The sequence below is a fragment of the Elephas maximus genome, chromosome 10, assembly GCF_024166365.1.
Source record: "Elephas maximus indicus isolate mEleMax1 chromosome 10, mEleMax1 primary haplotype, whole genome shotgun sequence".
Lineage (NCBI taxonomy): Eukaryota > Metazoa > Chordata > Mammalia > Proboscidea > Elephantidae > Elephas > Elephas maximus.
In genome coordinates this window covers 33,450,360-33,464,578 of record NC_064828.1, presented here as the reverse complement: position 1 = coordinate 33,464,578, position 14,219 = coordinate 33,450,360, and the positions used below count along the sequence as shown (strand labels likewise).

Below are 14,219 nucleotides of genomic sequence, written 5' to 3'. Positions count from 1 at the left end.
GGGAGGGCTTAGTTCCAAGCTGGGAAGCCTTGTTGTGCAATATATCTTGCAAAAATACCTTGTCAGCAACAATACCCAGACAGCACACTTCCTGAGTTCCTGTGTTTTGAGTGGTTCGGATGGTCACTTGGTTAAGACCCCTTGGGGCATATGGTTTCACATCCTGGTTTTGACCATGGAGGAAAATCATTTTTTTTTTCTCAGAAAACATAGCTGTTGAGTCTAGAATCCAGATTAAAATTAGATAGCATGGTTAGTGTATTATGTTCCTGTCTCACAGACTGCACTGAAAGCTGTCTTTTCCTGAGACAATGTTGTATTCAATATTTGTTGACAACACCATAATTCAAAAGCATCAATTCTCCTTCAGTCTTCCTTATTTATTGTCCAGCTTTCACATGAATATGAGGCAACTGAAAATACCATGGCTTGGGTCAAAGCGCACCTTAGTCCTCAAAGTGACATCTTTGCTTTTGACCACCTTAAAGAGGTCTTTTGCAGCAGATTTGCCCAGTGCAATGCATCTTTTGATTTCTTGACTGCTGCTTCCATGGGTATTGATTGTGGATCCAAGTAAAATGAAATCCTTGACAACTTCAATCTTTTCTCCATTCATCATGGTGCTGCTTATTGGTCCAGTTGTGAGGATTTTTGTTTTCTGTATGTTGAGGTATAATCCATTCTGAAGGTAGTATCACCACAGAAGACTACCTAATGTAACTGTATTTCCCATGACTTCTCCAAGTATGTGGCAGTATTGCTGGTCCATGCACTCGCTGAGCAGTCTCAGTGTGCCACATGGGACCTAATAAATGATTCAGAATTTCTTCCTGTTAATAAAGTAGGTGCATAGCAGAAGGGAGAGAAGCTCCTTGGGAGAATAAAGACATAAGATGTATGCACATTTATTGCCCAAATCAGGAGCCTTGGTGGCTCAGTAGCTAACTGACTCAATGGCAACAGGTTTATTGCCCAAATCAGTGAAATTCATGTCATTCCCTTTCCAGTTTGATGTACTACCCACTAAAAAGTACATAATTACCCAGACAGTAAAATCAAATTAAATGTAGAGTTAAAGGTATAGCTTCCTCTACTGTCACCCTCTAAAGGAGCCCTAGTGGCACAAAGTTAAGAAGTCAGCTGCTAAGTGAAAGGTTGATGGTTCATACCCACCCAGCAACTCCTCAGGAGAAAAACCTGCTGATCAGTTTCCATAAAGACTACAGCCTAGAAAGCCCTATGAGGCAGTTCTACTCTGTCTCATGGGGTCATTATGAGTCAAAATTAGCCCGATGGCACACAACACCTGTCACTGCAGCTCCTTTTTTGTCTTGAGACTATTGCATCTTCCTCCAGCTTTGCATCTTGGCAAATGTCCCAGCCTGTGCCAGAGAGCATCTGTGGTGGGCTGCAGGTTTGGGGACAGCCTGTACATGTGTGCAGAACACTGTGTATCTGCTGCACAGAGGTAGATGCCAGAGTGGCTGGGCTCGGAGGCTGGGACATGCAGGGAACTTTGCTGCTTTTTCTCATCCAGCTTGGCACTTTTTCATGACTCTTCTCTTCCCCACCTTTCTGTAGCATCATAAAGAAGATAGGCCCTTCACCATGTGTCTGCTTGTACCAGAATAAGGTATATACAGTTTTTGAGGAACTGCAGTTTATGATGAAATCCTCTCCCTCCTGGATGATAAGAGACTGAGGACTCTGCTTCAGCTCTTGGCTACAAACCCCTGTTCCGAAAGGTAATGTAAAAAAAAAAAAAAGGATATCCTCGTGAGATTTTTACACTCATAGTAGGGATATTGTTTCTCCTCCCCTTCCCAATGTTCCCCAAGCAGCAGCATCATCATATCAAGACAAACTGACATTGTTCATATTTCAAGATCTGTCTGGTTCTCACGATGGCTTTCCCAGGACAGAAGATGACTTGATTCCTACTCTCATGAAGCTATCATTACACTAAGACCCTTCCAGGCTAACGACATAGTCACAGGCTGCCCGCAACCCCAATAGCTGTACAAGTACTGGCAAAAGAGACTCCATCCCTTGGTTCCTCAGAAAACACAGCCAAGTCAGTTGCTCCTGAATGGACTTCCTCAGCAGAGGTTACTTTAGCTCAGTGGTCTCTCATTGGTGTAGGAGACTGCACCAATCAGAGACCCTACCTGGTTTTCTGTTTGTCTGGCACTGTACAAACCTATCTCCGTTACCTTTTAAACACTGCCACCCTTTGGCCAGACTGAGAAGTGTTGACTAATTGATGGCATTTCTGGGTTAAGTTATATCTGAGATACATCTTTTTGTTGCAATAAAGTATGCTATTTACTTTGAAATATAGAAACTATCCTCTTAAGTTCGCATGCTTGAGAAAGTTTGCCATTTATAATTAATAGAAAGTTCTGTATAGTACAGAGTGATTGTCTTTCAATCTTAATCTCTGTCTGTCTTTAATTTCCATCTTTATTAAGACATAACTGACATATAATAAATGGCATATATTTAAAATGTGTAATTTGATAAGCTTTGGCATGGGTATTTGAGATGGTTAAGATTGTGTATCAGCTTGGCTGAGCCATGATTCTTAGTGTTTTGGTGGTTGTATAATGTGATCACTTCCCTGTTGAAATTTGATACATGATTACCCCCCTAATGGAATCTGCTGAGCAGTACTGGAGGGCGCAGGGCGTGTGGCAGCTCACTGCCCCCTCAATCTTTGTCTCTTCACTCTCTGCCTTTTTCCTTCCTGCCCACCTTGCTGGGGCTTTTGCTTGTTCTGGATCCTGCAGCTTGCTCCTGTTCATCTGGCCTCTGGTTCTTGGGACTTGGGCTGGTGGCTTGTAGATGGTCTTGCTGCCAATCCTGAGATTTGTGGACCTTCACGACCTGCAATGGCACTGTTCTCTGGCTTGCCAATCTTGGGTTTGCAAGCCCCTGCAGCTACGTGAATGGGGAGAATCCTATTTCCTCTTCATAGACTTGGAACATACAGCCTCTAGGGGCTGCGTGAGCATTTTCCTTGATGTAAATCTCTTGTTTTGCTGGTTTTATTTCTCTGGAGAACCCAGCCTAAGACAGTATTCAACCATGAAACCATCATCACGATCGAGATCATGAATGTATGCATCACCCCCAAAATTCCCTTTTGCCTCTTTCCCTGAACCACTTTGTAATTCCTCCCATGCATCTTCCCACCACATGCTCTACCCAGTTCATAGCTGATACACAGCCTCAGGCAATCATTGGTCTGCCTTCTCTTACTATTGATTAACCAAAACCAAGCAAAACTTTCTGTTGACAAGTCAATTTTGACTCGTAGCAACCCCATAAGGTTTCCAAGGCTGTAATCTCTACAGAAGCAGCCTGCCACATCTTTCTCCTGCAAAGCCAATGGTGGTTTCGAACTGCCAGCCTTTGGGTTAGCAGTCTGTTGTTTTAATCACTGTATTTTTTAGGGTCTGATCTAAATGGAGTCATAAACTGTATACTCTCTTTTGTCAATTGCTTTCAGCATATTTATTTTGAGATTCATCCATGCTGTTGTATGTATCAGTAGTTCATTCTTTTTAATTGCTGAGTAGTATTCCATTGTATAAGTATACCACAATTTATCCATTCACCTGTTGATAGATGTTTGGTTTATTTTCAGTTTTTGCATACTACAAATAAAGCTACTATGGATACTCACGTATAAGTGTTTACATGGACATAGACCTTCATTTCTTTTGTGTTAATACTTAGGAGTGGAATTGCTGAATTATATGGTAAGTCATTTTTTTTTCTTTTTTTTTAATTAACTTTTATTGAGCTTCAAGTGAACGTTTACAAATCAAGTCAGTCTGTCACATATAAGTTTATATACATCTTACTCCATACTTCCACTTGCTCTCCCCCTAATGAGTCAGCCCTTCCAGTCTCTCCTTTCGTGACAATTTTGCCAGCTTCCAACTCTCTCTATCCTCCCATCCCCCCTCCAGACAGGAGATGCCAACACAGTCTCAAGTGTCCACCTGATATAATTGGCTCACTCTTCATCAGCATCTCTCTCCTACCCACTGTCCAGTCCCTTTCATGTCTGATGAGTTGTCTTCGGGGATGGTTCCTGTCCTGTGCCAACAGAAGGTTTGGGGACCATGACCGCCGGGATTCCTCTAGTCACAGTCAGACCATTAAGTATGGTCTTTTTATGAGAATTTGGGGTCTGCATCCCACTGATCTCCTGCTCCCTCAGGGGTTCTCTATTGTGCTCCCTGTCAGGGCAGTCATCGATTGTGGCCGGGCACCAACTAGTTCTTCTGGTCTCAGGATGACGTAGGTCTCTGGTTCATGTGGCCCTTTCTGTCTCTTGGGCTCTTAGTTATCGTGTGACCTTGGTGTTCTTCATTGTCCTTTGCTCCAGGTGGGTTGAGACCAATTGATGCATCTTAGATGGCCGCTTGTTAGCATTTAAGACCCCAGAAGCCACATTTCAAAGTGGGATGCAGAATGTTTTCATAATAGAATTATTTTGCCAATTGACTTAGAAGTCCCCGCAAACCATAGTTCCCAAACCCCCGCCCTTGCTCCGCTGACCTTTGAAGCATTCATTTTATCCGGGAAACTTCTTGGCTTTTGGTCCAGCCCAGTTGAGCTGACCTTCCATGTATCGAGTGTTGTCCTTCCCTTCACCTAAAGCAGTTCTTGTCTACTAATTAATCAGTAAAAAACCCCTCCCTCCCTCCCTCCCTCATAACCACAAAAGTATGTGTTCTTCTCAGTTTATACTATTTCTCAAGATCTTATAATAGTGGTCTTATACAATATTTGTCCTTTTGCCTCTGACTGATTTAGCTCAGCATAATGCCTTCCAGGTTCCTCCATGTTATGAAATGTTTCAGAGATTCGTCACTGTTCTTTATTGATGCGTAGTATTCCATTGTGTGAATATGGTAAGTCATTTTTACCTTTTTTTTTTTGAACTCTTTATTGTGTTTTAGGTGAAAGTTTACACAGCAAATTAGTTTCCCATTCAACAGTTCAAACACAAGTTATTCTGTGACGTTGGTTGCTATTCCCTCATTGTGTCAACACTCTCCCCATTTCTACCCTGCTTTCCTTGTTTCCATACCTCCAGTTTCCCTGCTGTTCCTTGCCTTCTTATCTTTGCTTTTGGGCAAATGTAGTCCATTTGGTCTTGCATAGTTGATTGTTCTAAGAAGAACATTCCCCACAAGTATTATTGCTTATTTCATAGGTTAACCTATTATTTGGCTGAAAGGTGACCTCTGGGAATGCCTTCAGTTCCAGATTAAAAGGGTGTCTTAGGTTGATAGTCTCGGGAGCTCCTTCAGTCTCTATCAGTCCAGTAAGTCTGGTCTTTTTTAGGAATTTGAGTTTTTTCTACATTTTTCTCCCATTCTAACCAGAACCTTCCATTGTGTCCCTGAACAGAACTGTTGGTAGTGGTAGCTGGGCACCATCTAGTTCTTCTGGTCTCAGGCTAGAGGAAACTGTGGCTCATGTGGCCCATTAGTTCTGTGGACAAGTTGCTTCCTTGAGTCTTTGATTTCCTTCTCTCTCCTTTGCTCCAGACAGGAAGAGACAAATAGCTGTATCTTAGATGGCCACTCTCAAGCTTTAAAAACCCCAGATGCTATTCACCAAACTAGGATGTAAAACATTATCTTTATGAACTATGTTATGCCAATTGATCTAGATGTCTCCCAAGACTATGGTCCTTAGCCTTCAAGGCCAGTGACTCAGTCCCGCAAGCTGTTTGAATATGTCTAGGAAGTTTTCATAACTGTGCCTCCATATGTTCTATTATACATATGAATTTATATGCAGCACATGCAAATATGTACATACAAGCGCCCACAACTATACTTAAATATGTACTCCCGTATGCCCTCTGCGATTGCTAAGGTTGTGTGTCAACTTGGCAAGGATGTGATTCTCAATAGTTTGCCAGTTATGATGTAGTTTGGCAGTCCTATAATTATGTAGGAAACCCTGGTGGCATAGTGGTTAAATGCTATGGCTGCTAATCAAACAGTTGGCAGTTCAAATCCACCAGATGCTCCTTGGAAACTCTATGGGGCAATTCTACTCTGTCCTATAGGGTTGCTATGAGTCGGAGTCGACTTGACAGCAAGAAGTTTTACGAGATAATGATGTAATCACGTACATGACACGATCTGATATAATGTGGTCACCTCCATGGTGAGATCTGCTATCTTGGTCATCTAGTGCTGCCATAACAGAAATACTCCAAGTGGACGGCTTTAACAAAGAGAAATTTATTTTTTCAGTAAAGTAAAGTAGGCTGAAAGTCCAAATTCAAGGCATCAACTCCAGGGAAAGGCTTTCTCTCTCTTTTGGCTCTGGAGGAAGCTCCTTGTCCTCAATGTTCCCATGGCTGAGGAATTACTCAGGTGCAGGGACCCCCTCCCGGTGCTGCTTTCCTGGTGGTATGAGGTCCCCAACTCTCTGCTTGCTTCTCTTTCCTTTTATCTCTTAATGCAGGCCACACCCCAGGGAAACTCCCTTTACACTGAATCAGGGAGGCGACCTGAGTAAGGGTGGTGTTACAATCCCACCCTAATCCTCTTAACATAAAATTACAACCACAAAATGGAGGACAACCACACAATACTGGGAATCATAGCCTAACCAAGTTGACACATATTTTGGGGGTGGGGGCACAATTCAATCCATGGCATCTGCTATGAGTAGCTAATCAGTTGAAAGGGAGTTTCCTTGGGGATGTGGCCTGCATTTAATATAGGTAGACTTTCTGGTAGGTTTCATGGGTTTTTGCTTGCTCTGGATCCTGCAGCTGGCTCCTGTTCCTCTGACCTCTGGTTCTTGGGACTTGAGCTAGCAGCTTACCTGCCATCTTACCTGCCGATCTTGGAATTCATCAGCCTCCATAACCTGTGAGTCAGAAGCCTGCTGCCTGACCTTCTGATCTTAGATTTGCCAGTCCCTGCGGCTACATCAGTCAGGAGAGGCCTCCAGCCTGACCCACAGACTTGGCATTTTCCAGCTTCTACAGCCACATGGGCTATTTCCTTGATGTAGATCTCTCTAATACACTGCCCTGGTTTTGCTTCTCTAGAGAACCCAGCCTAAGATACCCTCCCACACCTATATAACATGCATATCTACCTACGTAACCACTCACAATTTTTGGTTGTTATTACTATTGTTGCAGAATTGTAGAAGTCATAGTCGTTCTTTATTCTTGTGTACCTCTCAGTGTCTTCATTTACCTTGCTCACATTGTTCTGACTTCCCCCACATTGTGTATTGACTTTCCCTTCACCAAAGTAGCATGTGTCTACTATGTAGTGTATAGGGAAGAACACGCTCAGCATTTCTCAAGCTGAAAAAACCAAAGAAAAAATTCAAGCCTCAAGTGGCAATATTGAAGGATTCTATGGGGAAAATATTAAAAAAATGCAGGAAGCATCAAAAAAGATGGAAGGAATACACAGTCACTATAGCAAAAAGAATTGGTAGACATTCAACCACTTCAGGAGGTAGAATATTATCAGAACTGATGGTACTGAAGGAAGAAGTCCAAGCTGCACTGAAGGCGCTGACAAAAACAGGGCTCTAGGAATTGATGGACTATCAGTTGAGATGTTTCAGCAAATGAATGCAGTGCTGGAAGTGTTTATTCATCTATGACAAGAAATTCAGAACACAGCTAGCTGGCCAACTGACTGGAAGAGATCCATATTTATGCCTACTTCCAAGAAAGGTGATCCAACCGAATACAGAAACTATCTAACAATACCATTTATATCACATGCAAGTAAAATTTTGCTGAAAAGCATTCAAAAGCAGCGACAGCAATATATCAACAGAGAACTGCCAGAAATTCAAGCTGGTTTCAAAAGAGGAGGTGGAACTTAGGATATCATAGCTCTTGTCAGATGGATTCTGGGTGAGAGCAGAGAATACCAGAAAGATGTTTACCTGTGTTTTATTGACTATGCAAAGGCATTTGACTGTGTGGATCATAACAAATTATGGACAACATTGCAAAGAACGGGAATTCCAGAACACTTAATTGTGCTCATGAGGAAACTGTATGTAGATCAAGAGGCAGTCATTCAAACAGAACAAGGGAATCCTGAGTGGTTTAAAGTCAGGAAGGTGTGTGTCAGGGTTGTATCCTTTCACCATACCTATTCAATCTGTATGCTGAGCAGATAATCTGAGAAGCTGGACTATATAAAAGAGAATGGGCATCAGGATTGGAGAAAGACTCATTAACAACCCACAATATGCAGATGACACAACCCTGCTTGCTGAAAGTGAAGAGGACTTGACACACTCACTGATGAAGATTGAAGACCACAGCTTTCAGTATGGATTACACCTCAACATAAAGAAAACAAAAATCCTCACAACTGGACCAATAAGCAACATCATGATACACTGAGAAAAGACTGAAGTTGTCAGGGATTTCATTTTACTTGGATCCACAATCCACACTCATGGAAGCAGCAGTCAAGAAACCAAAACACACATTGCATTGGGCAAATCTGCTGCAAAAGACCTCTTTAAAGTGTTGAAAAGCAAAGATGTCACCTTGAAGACTAAGGTGTGCCCGACCCAAGCCATCATGTTTTCAATCACCTCATATGCATGCGAAAGCTGGACAATGAATAAGGAAGATGGAAGAAGAATTGATGCCTTTGAATTGTGATGTTGGTGAAGAATATAGAATATACACCATGGACTGCCAGAAGAACAAACAAATCTGTTTTGAAAGAAGGACAACCAGAAGGCTCCTTAGAAGCAAGGACGGTGAGACTATGTCTCACATACTTTGAATATGTTATCAGGAGGGATCAGTCCCTGAAGAAAGACATCATGCTTGGTAAAGTAGAAGGTCATCGAAAAAGAGGAAGACCCTCAAGGAGATGGATTGACACAGGGGCTGCCACAATGGGCTCAAACATAACAACGATTGTGAAGATGGCACAGGACCAGGCAGTGTTTCCTTGTGTTGTACATCGGATCGCTATGAGTTGAAACCAACTCAATGGCACCAAACAACAACAGCGCTCTGTAGTGATTCTTATTTCCATCCATGGCAACCATCAAAGGATGTTGCTTTCTGTGTGTAAATCTATTCTTGATTTTTTTATATTAAAAATCACAATCATTTTAATTTAATGAGATACACAGAAGAAAAATTCATTTTTACATTAATAAATCTTTGTAGATAAGAAAAATTTATGATTTACAGTTCATATTCCAATTCCCACCTGGCTTTGTCTTCAAATTTTGAGAATCAATATTATAAAGAATATTTTACCAACTGTGCTTTACAAATACATTAAAAATACATTACCCAGGTGAATTACAGGCACTTAACATTATAATCGACACCACTGTTTTTTTTTTTTTTTTTTTAACATTACAACATATAGCCACAACAAACTTCAGCTGGTCACAGTATCCAGAACTCCCCCAAAGGAGAAATACATTTCTCACCATCTCACACATCAATACCATTTTCAGAGTCTGAAATACATTGTTTACTTTCTTGTGCCTCAGACAGTATTAGCCAAAGATAAACCCAAACCCACCTCTTGCTTTAAAATACCTGCACATATCCTGAAATGGTTCACGTTTGCACAATCATAGCAAGCATTTCTTTAAGATGGATGACTGATGGTTATAGTTTGTCTACTATTTACCTGAGGAAATAAGATGTTCAACTCAGCTATTACATTAAAAATCATAACCTTTCCTCTGCATTAGGAAACAAAGAAAACCTCCACAATTTCAAGGTTCTAACATAAACTGGAATTTGTATTTCGGAAATCTTGGTGGTGTAGTTGTTAAGTGCTACAGCAACTAACCAAAAAGTCGGCAGTTTGACTCCACGAGGCCCTCCTTGGAAACCTTACGGGACAACTCTACTGTGTTCTATAGGGTCACTATGAGTCAAAATCGACTCAAAGGCAATGGGTTTGGTTTGGTTTTGGTAAAACATGTCTCTCTTTGAAGGCTAGGTCAAGTAAACTTCTTGTTCTATTAAAAATATTTATTTATTTGAATGCTATGTTGCAATACAATGTGTTTTGCCATCAGGCATGTTGAGATAGCCCATAGGAATGGTAAATGGAATATCCAGTTAAATGAAATAGCACAGAAGCGCAATCTGAACAATTCGAGGACAATTTTTTTTTACATAAGGGGAATACACAGTGTAACTGGAAGTTTTTTGTTTATTTTGTTTTTTAGGCCAAAAAAAAAGAAAAAAAATTATGCCTTTTCTTTAAAACCACTTTTACCTAAGACAGATATTTGCACCACCCGCTGATCAGAGCCATGTTGTTAAAGAGACACACCTGAGAGATAGGATCCCATTGTCAAGGGCAATAAGCAAGTCTAGAGGCAACTTGAGAGAGATAGACATAGACAGACAGACAGAGAAAAAACTCCTGGGCAATGCTCTCAAATTAGCTATAAATTATTCTTGTGTGGAAAGAAAAAAAAAAAAAACTACAACATCTTATAGACCTACCGTCAATCACAATAAGTATCTCATTTTGAAAAAACAAAAAACTTGGGTATAATGGAAAAGAGGCACTTCCAGTTATTTCATAGAGTTTGCATTCCATAGTGAGCAAGTTAAATGATTTCCAAACAAATTTAAGAGCATCAAGTTATTAAAATTTATCCATACTTTACTGCATTCTGTAAATTAATCTGTAAACAAAAAAAGGAGAGTAAATATTTAGAAGAAAACAAAGGTCAATATTTAAAAGCTCAGGAGAAGGATAAATAAAATTTCAAAACATTACCTATCCAATGTGCACTACCGGCTATTCCTTCCTAGAAGACAGATGAATATATGTTTTTAAATATTGACATTTTTTAAAAAATATTTTTTATTGTGCTTTAAGTAAAAGTTTACAAATCAAGTCAGTCTCTCAACATATAAAATTATATATACCTTACTACATACTCCCACTTACTCTCCCCCTAATGAGTCAACCCACTCCCTCCTTCCAGTCTCTCCTTTCATGACCGTTTTGCCAGTTTCTAACCCCCTCTACTCTCCCATCTCCCTTCCAGACAGGAGATGCCAACACAGTCTCAAGTGTCCACCTGAACCAAATATTGATATTTTCTACTCAAATATAACCTTGCTTTTCTATTTTAATTTGTTTATGTATTTTTAATTTAATAAGGAAAAATTTTAATTTGTTAAATTAAACAACATTTAACATTAACCTTTGGAAGATTCATTTTACCACCCATAGAGCAATTTTCTAACAACAGAAGGGAATTGTATAACCTCTACATTCTTGTGTTTCATAGACTGTTCATATATGCTGCATGAAAGAAAAAAGGTAGGAAAATTCTAAAACAATTAAAGAACTACAACTAAGAATGCCATGAAAATAGCTTTGTGGCAAACACAAATAATTACTATTATAGGACAGGCTCAAAAACTCACATCTCCAGTTCCAGCAAAATATGGACTATAAGAAATAGAAATTTCTACAATAAGGCAACCAAACATACAATCCCTGTAAAGTATTCATTAAGGAATCACAGTACACTTGGGCATTTCAAAATTCAACAAATGAAAACAGAAATTCAATTGTGAAGTATATGCACAGAGTAGATTCTTTAATGTGAGAAACAGACTAAACAACTTAATGATATACACTAATTTGAAAAAAACACTATTATACAGCAAACTCTAAGAATCTTAATAAAATGAAATACTAAGGTGCAATATTATACATGGAAATAGTGGACTTTTTCTTTTGTCTAGTATTTCCTTTCACACTATTGTATTAGTTATCTAGTGCTGCTATAAGAGAAATACAAGTGGATGGCTTTAATAAAAAGGCTAAAAGTCTGAATTCAGGCCAGCAACTCCAGGGAAAGGCTTGCTCCATGTGTCGGCTCTAGAGGAAGATCTGTGTCATTAATCTTCTCCTAGTCTAGGAGTGTCTCTGAGCAGGAACCCCAGGTCCACAGGATGCACTCTACTCCTGGTGCTGCTTTCTTGGTGGTATGAGGTTCCCTGTCTCTCTGCTGCTTCTCTCTTTTATATCTCAAAACAGGTTGGTTCAAGACGCAATCCAATTTTGTAGAGTGAGTCCTGCCTCATTAACATAACTGGCGCTAATCCCATCTCATCAACATCATAGGGATAGGATTTGCAACACATAGGAAAAATCACATCAGATGACAAAATGGTGGACAATCACACAATACTGGGAATTATGGCCTAGCCAAATTGATATGTATTTTTGGGGGGACAAAACTCAATCCATGACAACTTTCATTCTAATTCTTCCCAGTTACCAGTAAGATTATTTTTGCTTTGGTGTCTAATACTGAATCAGCTTTCCAGCTGACTTGATGCACCATCTGGAGCTATTTCCTGAGCTGGCCACGGTTAAATACTTAGTACAGCCTTTAGTACCATCTTCTCAGCCTGGCCAAGACAAATGCTCACTCATGGTGTCACCTGAAGGAGCGGCTACATCTTCAAGAGCAATTTTTGGAGGCTCCCAACCTTCGATATCATCTGGCTTTTTAGCCCTGGTGGCACAGTGGTTAAGAGCTGCTGCTAACCAAAAGGTCACTCAGCAGTGTGACTCCACCAGCCACTCCTTGGAAACTCTATGGGACATACTCTGTCCCATAAGGCAGCTATGAGTGGGAATCAACTCCATGGCAATGGCTTATTCTGTTTTAAAAGAAAACTGTCCCCAAATCCAGATTTGTTCTCTGTCTTCAACTCTTCTTTTAATCGTAAATTAGTTCTTTTAGACTTGGGAGATTTATATCTTTCGAGTAAATGTTGTTCATCATCCCTATTAAAGGGACGTCACTTCTTCCCAACCTGGAAAACTTACTCCTTGCAGCTGCGTGGCGGGAGCAACTGACTGCGCAGCTATCCCTATCCCTTCTGCAGGCCCTTCTCCTCCGGGGCGCTGCCCAGAAGCACTTTGGTCTTGTTCGGCTTCCACATGCTTTGGGGTGGGGCCTCCGGGTGTGGGTTTAGGGTCTGCCCTTTCCCACTCCTCAGCCAGCGGTGGCATAGCGTTATCTCCCTATAGCTTTACTCTCCCTATGTGGCTATTGAGTAATTAAAATATGGCTAATGTGTCAGAGGAACTAAATTTTAACCTAATTTACATTCAAATTTAAAAAAGTAAATCAGTGTAAAATACTTTTTCATTAAACAAGACTTTATTGTTTTGACAGGACTATAGTTCACTTTATTAAAAATTTAGCATCCAAACTGAGATGAGCTATAAGTGTAAAACACACACCGGAATTGCAAAGACTTTGTATGATAAAAGATTGTAAACTATTCTATTACTAATTATTGATTACATGTTGAAATACTAATATTTTAAAAATATTTGGCTAAATATAGAATGAAAGTTAATTTTACCTTGCTTCTAATTTTTAATGCATCTATTATAAAATTTAAAATTACATATGTGGCTCACATATTTCTATTAGACAGCGCTACCTGGGCACTGATTTTTCTCAACTCAGACCTTGTTTTTCCGACTTTCCTGATATTTTGCTCTAAGGTGTGTAACACTAGCTGGATCAGGTGCCATGGACTATTCCTGTGTGCTCCTCTGTTCACTGATTTGTATTAATTATGTTGGAGTTTTCCTGTTGTTACTGAATGCAGAAAAGTAACAGAGAATGATTGGCTCTAACCTGCAAGGAGATTATAGGCTATTTAAACTTTTTCAGAACTGGGCTTCTCATTTTTAACATGGATTGATAAGAATTCCTACTTTTCAAGGTGCTATGAGAATTATAAAAGGTAATCATTTAAAGACATTAATAAAGAGTTTTGCTAGCTAAGTAATATCAAAATTACTGTAGTTATTATCATTATGATTGACATGGCTCACCTTATATCTTGGAAATACTCCCTGGATGGTAGTAGTAATGGTATCATTGTGTTCCAAAAAAATTAAGAAAAGAGGTCAAAGTTTCAACAATATAACTGTATATTTTCAAAGCTCTGACTCTCTACACCCAAGCTGGCTAAACAAATATTTTATGTTTGCAAGAAGTGTATAAGTTTAGATTTATCAACTTAAGATGGGGAAAGATTTCCTTAGAAGGCTTAAACTTACTATATAAAAATATTTAAAAATCACCAAGAAAAGTTGAATAAACAAATTTAAAAGAGATATACTGTATTAGGG

General features: G+C 39.8%; 1 pseudogene and 1 gene segment (V, D, J or C); both read right to left on the bottom strand.

Annotated features, from left to right (window-relative positions):
• LOC126084627 (T-cell receptor alpha chain C region-like) overlaps positions 1-14,219 on the bottom strand; it is a 682,839-nt gene that overhangs the window by 380,058 nt on the left and 288,562 nt on the right.
• Positions 12,314-13,009, bottom strand: LOC126084631 (testis development-related protein-like; annotated as a pseudogene).